Raw genomic sequence first — 8,945 nt, forward strand, 5'->3', positions numbered from 1 at the left:
GACATGATAAGATTGTATCAAACAACAATACTTTCAGTAATGGAATATGGGTGCATCTGTTTCCGTTCAGCTGCGAACACTCACATTATTAAACTGGAACGGATACAGTATCGCTGTTTACGAATTGCCTTAGGTTGCATGCAGTCGACCCATACGATGAGTCTTGAAGTACTAGCGGGAGTTCTTCCTTTAAAAGACCGATTCTGGGATCTCTCCTCTCGTTTACTTATTCGATGTGAGGTTATGAACCCACTGGTAATTGAAAATTTTGAAAGACTTGTCGAGCTTCAACCCCAAACCAGATTCATGACAGTGTATTTCAATCACATGTCACAAGAAATAACGCCTGCTAGGTATGTTCCCACATACGTCAATATACTAGATACACCTGAATCCACTTTATTCTTCGACACGTCCATGCAAGCAGAGATTCGTGGAATTCCGGATCATCTACGCTCGCGGGAGATCCCTAAAATATTCACAAGTAAATATCAACACATAGACTACTTTAAAATGTTTTACACTGATGGGTCACGAATCAGTGAGGCCACTGGTTTCGGTATTTTCAACAATAATTTTTCAATTTCTCTCAAACTTGCAGAACCCGCCTCTGTTTATATAGCGGAACTTGCAGCAGTTCACTATAGTTTGCAAATAATTAATACTTTACCCCCGAACCATTACTTTATCCTCACTGATAGTCTCAGCACAATTGCAGCTCTACGCTCAAAGAGGATTGATAATCACGATCCATTCTTTTTGGGGAAGATACGAGAATCTCTGAGTTACCTATCAAGAAAATGTTATAAATTTACCCTAGTGTGGCTCCCCGCCCATTGCTCTATTGCGGGCAATGAGAAAGCTGATAATTTAGCCAAGATTGGTGCACTAGATGGTGAAATATATGAAAGACCCATCGCTTACAATGAATTTTATAGCGCTTCTCGACAGAGGACACTTGCTAGTTGGCAAACATCTTGGGACAATGGAGATATGGGACGATGGCTACACTCAATTATCCCTAAAGTATCAACGAAGGCATGGTTCAAAGGATTGGATGTAAGTCGGGACTTCATCCGTGTGATGTCTAGGCTCTTGTCCAATCATTATACTTTAGATGCGCATCTCCGTCGTATTGGGCTCGCTGAGGGTAATCATTGTGCTTGTGGAGAAGGTTACCATGACATTGAGCATGTTGTTTGGTCCTGCACTGAATATCGTGAAGCCAGATCACAATTAGTAGATTCTTTACAAGTCCGAGGAAGACCAATCCATGTTCCTGTTAGAGACATCCTGGCGTATCGCGATCCTCTATACATGGAACTTATCTATCATTTTCTAAAAACAGCGTCTGTCAAAATTTAATTAAATTCATCTCCTCATACTCTCATCCAAGGCTAATCATTCACCAATTAAAGTGTCCTAAAATATTCAGTTTTTAAATTTAGACAATAACAGAAAAAAGTAAATAAATACACCCGAAAATACTAGATCATTATGAAATACAACAATATAAGGAAAAAAGCAAACAATAAAGTGATTTCAGTGTTAGTTTTAGACAAATTACTAGTATAGTTAAAATTAGTCTTAAGGATTTTTGTAACGTGCTATATAAAAAAAGAAACTGGCGTAAAAAGCTGTTGCAAATGCCGTGTCAAATAAACGTATGGAAAAAAAAATATCAGAAATGAATTGGAATTCCGACGTCGGATTTTCAGCATTGAAATCCGACGTAGGATTTCCAGAATCGTAATTCCGACGTCGGATTTCCAGCATCGGAATTCCGACGTCGGATATCCGACATCGGAATTCCGACGCTGGATTTTTGACATCGGAATTCCGACGTCGGATTTCCAATGTCAGAATTCCAACGTCGGGTTTCCAGCATCGGAATTCCGACGTCGGATTTCCAGCATCGCAATTCCGAGGTCGGATTTACGACATCGAAATTTCAACGTCGGAGTTCCAATGCTGGAAACCGGACGTCGGAATTCCGATTCTGGAAATCCGACGTCGGAATTCCGATGTCGTAAATCCGACCTCGGAAATCCGATGTTGGAATTCCGATGCCAAAAATCCGAAGTCGGAATGCCGATACTGGAAATACGACGTCGGAATTCCGATGCTGGAAATCCGATGTCGGAGTTCCGATTCTGGATATCGGACGTCGGAACACCGATTCTGCAAATACGACGTTGGAATTCCAATGCTGGAAATCCGACGTCAGAATATCGATGCTGGAAATCCGACGTCGCAATTCCGATGTCGGAAATCCAACGTCAGAATTCCGATGCTGAAAATACGACGTCGGTATTCCGATTTTGGAAATCCGATGTCGAAATTCCGATTCTGAAAATCCAAAGTCGGAAATCCGAGGTGAGTAACAATGAGAATAACATTCCGAATACGACGTCGGAATTCCGATGCTGAAAATCCGACGTCGGTGTTCCGATGGTGAAAATTCGACGTCGGAGTTCCGATTCTGGATATCGGACGTCGGAATACCAATTTTGCAAATCCAACGTCGGATTTCCGATGCTGGAAATCCGACGTCGGAATTCCGATTCTGGAAATCCGACGTCGGATTTATGATTCTGGATATTCGACGTCAGAATTCCAATGCTGGAAATCAGACATCGGAATTCCGATGTCGGAAATCTGATGTCGGAATTCCGATGCTGAAAATAGGACGTCGGAATTCCGATTTTGGATATCCGATGTCGGAATTCCGATTCTGGAAATCCGAAGTCAGAAATCCGAGGTGAGTCATTACGAGAATAACATTCCGAATGCGACGTCGGAATTCCGATGCTGGAAATCCGACGTCGGTGTTACGATGTCGGAAATCCGACGTCGGAGTTCCGATTCTGGATATCGAGCGCCGGAATTCCGATTCTGGAAATCAGACATAGGAAATCCGATGCTGAAAATCCGACGTCGGAATTCCAATTCTGGAAATCCAACGTTGGAATTATGATGCTGGAAATTCGTCGTCGGAATGCTGATGCAAGAAATCCGAAGTAGGAATTCCGATGTTGGAAATCCGACGTCAGAATTCCGATGCTGGAAATTCAACGTTGGAATTCCGATTTAGGAAATCCAATGTCGGAATTCCGATTTTGGAAACCCGATGTCGGAAATAGGAGGTGAGTAATAACGAGAATAACATTCCGAATACGACATCGGAATTCCGATGCTGCAAATCTGATGTTGGTGTTCCGATAGCGGAAATCCGATGTCGGAGTTCCGATTCTGGATATCAGGCGTCGGAATACCGATTCTGCGATTCCGACGTCGGAATTCCGATGTCGGAAAACCAACGTCGGAATTCCGATGCTGGAAATCCGACGTCGGAATTCCGATGCTGGAGATCAGACATAGGAAATCCGACGCCGGAATTCCGATTCTGGAAATCCGACGTCGGAATTAAGATTCTGGAAATTCAACGTCGGAATGCCGATGCTGGAAATCCGACGTCGGAATCACGATCCTGGAAATTCGACGCCGGAATTCCGATTCTGGAAATTCGACGTCGGATATCCGAGATGAGTAAAAACGAGAATAACATTCCGAACGTAAAAGGAAATTTTTGAATAATTGGAATTCCGATGCCTGAAATCAGATATCCGATGTCGGAATTGCGATGCTGGAAATCCAATGTCGGAATTCCGATGCTGGAAATCAGACGTCGGAATTCCGATTAAGTGTTGATTTTTTGTGTTTCGATCCCAATTTATTGCGAAAGTATTCAGAAAACTTTCGCCACTACTTCTCTATGATATATTTATATTACATATTACATCGGAAATCCGACGTCAGAATTCCGATTTCGGAAATTCGACGTCGGAATTGCGATGTCGAAAATCCGACGTCGGGATCCCGATACTGGAAATCCAACGTCGGAGTTCCATTGCTGGAGACCCGACGTCAGAATTCCGATTCTGGAAATCCGACGTCGGAATTCCGATGTCATAAATCCGACCTCGGAATTTAGATGTCGGAAACCCGACGTTGGAATTCTGATGTCAGAAATCCGACGTCGGAATGCCGATACTGGAAATCCGACGTCAGAATTCCGATATCGGAAATCCGACTTTGAAATACCGATGCATGGAATCCGACGTCGGAATTCCGATTCTGGAGATCCGTTGTCGGAAATCTGATGTCGGAATTCCGATGTCGGAAATCCGACGTCGGAATTGCGATGTCGGAAATCCGACGTCGGAATTCCGATGTCGTAGTCAAAGGGAGAGGCTCGCACACGAAAGTGTTGATGCCGGTCGTGGCGTAATTGAAAATATTGATTATATTAAAAATATTAAAAAGTGTAAAATAAGGAAAGAGAAGCTGTACCACTCGCGTCTGGTGGCTGTACTGGGGGCAGTATTTTTTGTAATGTTACTGCTTTGCTTACAGACTGCCGTACAGTGCTGGGCGTCCTGCAACAGCGAACGACAGCAGCGTTGAAAGAGAAATGAGAATGTAGGCAGAAAATTACAGCCGCAGAAAAGGTAGGCGTTTTGCATGCTTGATCGTAGCTGTCAAGTATATAGACGCGAGACCGAGATCGTCAGAATCAAAACCGAGCAAGGATTTTCATTCGCCGAAGCCAAAAAGCAGTACGACAATTGCTTTGGTCCAAAATCTTTCGCCAGCGTCAGCAAAAGACTAAATGTGCAACAAGACAGTAAGGACAATGAAATAGCTAACCTTAAAGCAGAGCTATTTGCTCTACGAAACGAGCTTGCCGCTGTGATAAATGAACTGAAAGTACGTCCCAGCTGTCAAAAAGCCGAAGGAAAAATGCACAAGAACCTGAAAAGCGCTTCAAGGAAATATCGCCAGAAACGCCAACCGTATCTAAATTTCGTCCACCGCCTCCGAAGAAGACAACTGCGAATTCAGATGAAAACGCCGAGCCCAATCACAAGACCCAAATACCAATTACACAACCGATGCTAGAAGACCCAATTGAAATTGTAAATTTCGATACCAACACCAAAGGAATGAGCATCACGGACAACGACTCCGACTGATCGGATACAATTGTTGTCAATCGAGAAGAACTGAAGAAGCGCCACCGAACCAAAAATGGCCCACCCAAACAATAATAAAACGGGAAGAAAAAGAGAAAAGGTTGTAGACAATACTTTTGCTCTTCAATGGAACGTAGCTGGATTGAAAAGAAGATTACCCGAACTGCAGCATTTAATAAATCAAAATTCCCCCACTGTATTGGCGCTGCAGGAAACGATGACACCGTTGAACTCCACCTCCAACCTTAAAGACTATGAATTAAACCTGGCCGAAGGATCAATAAACAAATTCAAGCACGGAGTAGCACTTGGAATACGAAATGAATACCACACGACCGACTAAAGATTCGAAACAATATGCAAGCAGTAGCCGTACAAATAGACACAGGCACAAAATCAACGATATTCAGCATATACATCCCCCCAAGCGAGCACTCACTCAAAAAAATTGAGGAACAGCTCAATGAACTAATTACCCAGTTACTCGAACCCGTTATTTTAATGGGTGATTTTAATGCCGCTAGCCCCGAGTGGGGCTCCAACCACTCCGACCGGAAAGGAGAAATTGATAAAAAAAGTTTGCGATAATAAAGGACTAATTTTTCTCAATGACGGAACGCACACTAGAATTAACCCAACCAACGGTTCCACGAGTGCAATCGACCTCTATGCAATATCCTGGCAAATTCCGGCTAGGTTCAGATGGATAGTCGAGGAAGATAACCACCGCAGTGGTCACTTCCCAATCAGGTTGATTACTCGCCAATCGACTCCGCGTATTTGCGCTAGACCACGATGGCGATACGACGAAGCGAACTGGGCCTCCGCCGTCGGATTTCCGACATCGGAATTTCTGCCTCGGATTTCCGACATCGGCATTCCGACGTCAGATTTACGACATCGGAATTCCGACGTCGGATTTCCAGCATCGGGATTCCGACGTCGGATTTTCAGCATCGGAATTCCGACGTCGGATTTCCAGCAACGGAATTCCGACGTCGGATCTCCGGCATCGGAATTCCGATGTCGGAAATTCGACGACGGAATTCCGATGCTGGAATTCGACGTCGGATTTACAGAATCGGAATTTTGACATCGGATTTCCAGCATCGGAATTCCGAAGTAAGGTTTCCGACATCGGAATTCCGACGTCGGATTTCCAGCATCGGAATTCCGACGTCGGAATTGCAGGATTGGAATTCCGACGTCGGATTTCCGGCATCAGAATTCCGACGTCGGATTTCCAACATATGAATTCCGACGTCGGAATTCCGAAGTCGGATTTCCAGAATCAGAATTCCGACGTCGGATTTCCATAATCATAATGCCGACGTTGTATTTCCAGCATCGGAATTCCGACGTCGGATTTCCAGCATTGGTATTCCGACGTCGGATTTCCGACATCAGAATTCCGATTCTGAAAATCCGACGTCTGAATTCCAATGTTGGGATTCCAGCATCAGTATTCCGACGTCGGATTTGCGACATCGGAATGCCGACTTCTGATTTTCGACATCGGAATTCCGATGCTGGAAATCCGACGTCAGAATTCCGATGCTGGAAATCCGACGTCGGAGTTCCGTTGCTGGAAATCCGACGTCGGAAATCCGATGCTGAAAATCCGACGTCGGAATTCCAATGCTGGAAATCTGACGTCGGAATTCCGATATCCGGAAATCCTACTTCGGAATTCCGTTGCTGGAAATCTGACGTCGGAATTTCGATGTCGGAAATCCGACGTCGGAATTCCGTTGATGGAAATCCGACGTCGGAGTTCCGATGCTGGAAATCTGACGTCGGAATTCCAAAGTCGAAAAAATATAAAAAATCGCAATGCTTGTTTGACTCATCAATACTGTGCCAAGACACAATATTGCGCAAAACCACAATCAACAATTCATTATAATTATATAAAATGTTCAGTGGGTCGAATTACCAATTGGGTAAATTGGGTAAATTCTAGGTCGCTGTAGTGGAAACCGGTGCAATTCGTAGCATTGTGGCACAGAAACAAAAACAAATGAATTGTGGCAATCAAGAAGAAAGCGTCCGTGGCAGCTCAGTGAATTAAAATGAGTTCTGAAAATGTACATATAGTGGAAAACTGTACATTGGTGAAGTGATTGAAATACAATTATATCAAAGTAGCCGACGTGAAATGAAATGCAATTTAGGATGTTAATCCGTATGCGGTATTTTAATAGGTAGGAGTTATATAGCGAAGATGGGTTCCAATAGTTTTCCATTTTTCAATCTCTGTACTGTGTAAATATGAGTAGAAACCGTAACGAATTAAATATTTTTGCCTTTTTAATATACAGAAAGTTTCAGCCAGTACCCCAAAATTCAATTTTTTAACCAAGACCCGGAGGGCCGAATTTCAAATACCATTCGATGTAGTTCGTCGAGATTGGATAATCTCTGAATGTGTGAATGTTTTTATAGTAAGGTTTAAAAAACTTCTAAAGTCTGGCCTGTAGTGTATTGGCACTGTGGCACTCACGACCCACATTCGTGTCTAACCACTCTTACTTCGTAGGGGTTCGTTGTGCTTTCTTTGCACCTCTTTTTATTTTGGTCACGAACCCTTCGCAGCTATCTTGGAGCCATGAAATGGTTCGACCTTTGAGCTTTGATTTAGCTCTCGACTCTTCTCAGTCTTTTCGTCTCCATCTAATACGTCGCTATTCAGTTCTCGTCTTATTGAGATTTTTAGCTGCTGATTTTCTGAGCCATTTAGCTCCTGTTGCTGTGAGCCCAACCTTATCACAATCTACTTGGATGGTCCCCGGAAGTGAGCTCACCCTACTTTGATTGACAGTTCTCCAACGAAGAAATTTTTCCCGACATCGATACCCGCTTTCTCGAGTCATTTAACTCCTAGTTTTATTGAGATCTTCTTGCATATTATCCAGCATTGAAAGTATCCTACTCCGACTGAGAGTTCCCCAGCGGCACAATTTCTCTCGGTACCGATGTCTGACCCAGCATTTCCACCGTCTGCATCAACATACGGAATGGTAATGACGCTTTTGATACAACCAACGATGATCTTAACGTTGACTTTACTCGACGCAACCTCGATGAGGTCAGAATGGCCATTGTTACTGTCAATTGTCGTGATATGTTGGGTGAAAAGTTTTAGATCAGACAATTGCGGCGTCCTACGAGGCAATACATATATGAGATTCTTCGCCACAATGTTCCTAAAAACGTATCAGCAGAAAAGCAGACAATATTGACTGTCCCGACATTCTTTCTAGGATTAATTTGTTTGTTCCTCCTTATGGTACAACGAATCGTCCGCCTCTGTGGATTCCTAGAAATCGTACAGCTTATGACCAGAATGATCCAGTGGACAGACAAATTCAACGAAACTGCTTTAGTTTATGACTTCCATACCACTAAATCTAGTTATAAGTTATCACTTAAACATTTTTAATTTTGACATTATTTATTATTTATTTATTTATTAAAATAATCCATCAGACAAAAAAATAGTCTTAATGAATAGCACGAGTCAAGTCATAAAAATTGTAGACCGCAAAACTTTCTGTGCGAACTTATGCGATGGTTCACCAAACTCGAACGGATCCTCGACCGTAGAGAAAGTCCGAATACATGCGGTTATCGGTTCGTTGAATCCAAACGTCATACGGTGGAATCTAGGTTGTAGTAGGCCAGATGAGCGTAGAGAACGAAACGAAAAATCAAGAAGGGACAGGATCTTTAGGGAGTCAATATCAGCGTTAAGAAGCTTTGCTACGAATACTACTTGCTGAAGCTGTCTGTGTTGTTCCAATGTGTCGAGACCGATCAAGCGACATCGAGCAGGATACGGTGGAAGGTCTAGAGGATTCTGCCATGGAAGGTCTCGTAGTGCGAGTCGGACAAATCTCTTCTGCACCC

The sequence above is a fragment of the Topomyia yanbarensis genome, chromosome 3 (genome assembly GCF_030247195.1).
Source record: "Topomyia yanbarensis strain Yona2022 chromosome 3, ASM3024719v1, whole genome shotgun sequence".
NCBI lineage: Eukaryota > Metazoa > Arthropoda > Insecta > Diptera > Culicidae > Topomyia > Topomyia yanbarensis.